Source organism: Convolutriloba macropyga, chromosome 6 (genome assembly GCF_964194025.1).
Source record: "Convolutriloba macropyga chromosome 6, txConMacr16.3, whole genome shotgun sequence".
NCBI classification, from domain to species: domain Eukaryota; kingdom Metazoa; phylum Xenacoelomorpha; order Acoela; family Convolutidae; genus Convolutriloba; species Convolutriloba macropyga.
Window position 1 is genome coordinate 1,020,805 of NC_134473.1, and position 1,009 is coordinate 1,021,813.

Below are 1,009 nucleotides of genomic sequence, written 5' to 3' on the forward strand. Positions count from 1 at the left end.
TCTTACATCACTTTACCGCCTCTGAACAAATTACCCCCTCAATCTTACACCATTATACCCTCCCCCCTTGGCAGCTCAAATCTTAGCTCATTTTACCCCCCCCCCCCCTCGCCCCTCTGGACAAATTACCCCCTCACTCTTACACCAATTTACCCCACTTGTCAGCCCAAATCTTACATCATTTAACCCCCTCTGAACAAATTACATCCTCACTCCTACACCATATTATCCCCTTGGCAGCCCAACTCTTACATCACTTTACCCCCTCTGAACAAATAACCCTCTCACTCTTACACCATATTACTCCCTTGGCAGCCCAACTCTTACATCACTTTACCCCCTCTGAACAAAAAACCCTCTCACTCTTCCACCCTTTCAACCCCCCCCCACCTCCCCTGGCAGCCTAACTCATACATCACTTTACCCCCTCTGAACAAATAATCCTCTCACTCTTACACCATTTCACCCCCCCTGGCAACCCAACTCTTACATCACTTTACACCCTCTGAACAAATTGCCCGCCCACTCTTACACCATTATACCCCCCATTGGCAGCTCAACCCTGAGCTCATTTTACCACCTCTGGACAATTGACCCCCTCACTCTTACACCCTTTTACCCACCTTGGCAGCCCAACTCTTATATCATTTTACCCCCTCTGAACAAATAACCCCCTCATTCTTACAACATTTTAACCCACTTGGAAGCCCAACTTAGACCAAAAAAATAAGAGTTTTGAGCTGAAATTTCTTGAAAAATCCTCCAATTGCAGCCCCACTCTTACATCTTTTTATTCCCATTGGCAGCCCAACTCTTACAGCATTTTACCCCCTCAGTCTTACATTGTTTTAAGCCCTATACCTGAAGACTGCCAGTCTTGAATCCACAACCTCTGTACCCTCAGCTACGTCGCTTTAACCTCCAGACCATCAATGCTGGTCTAACTCTTGACGGTCTATATATATGAATAATACTTGTTATAATTGCCCCCTCTCACACATACACCACT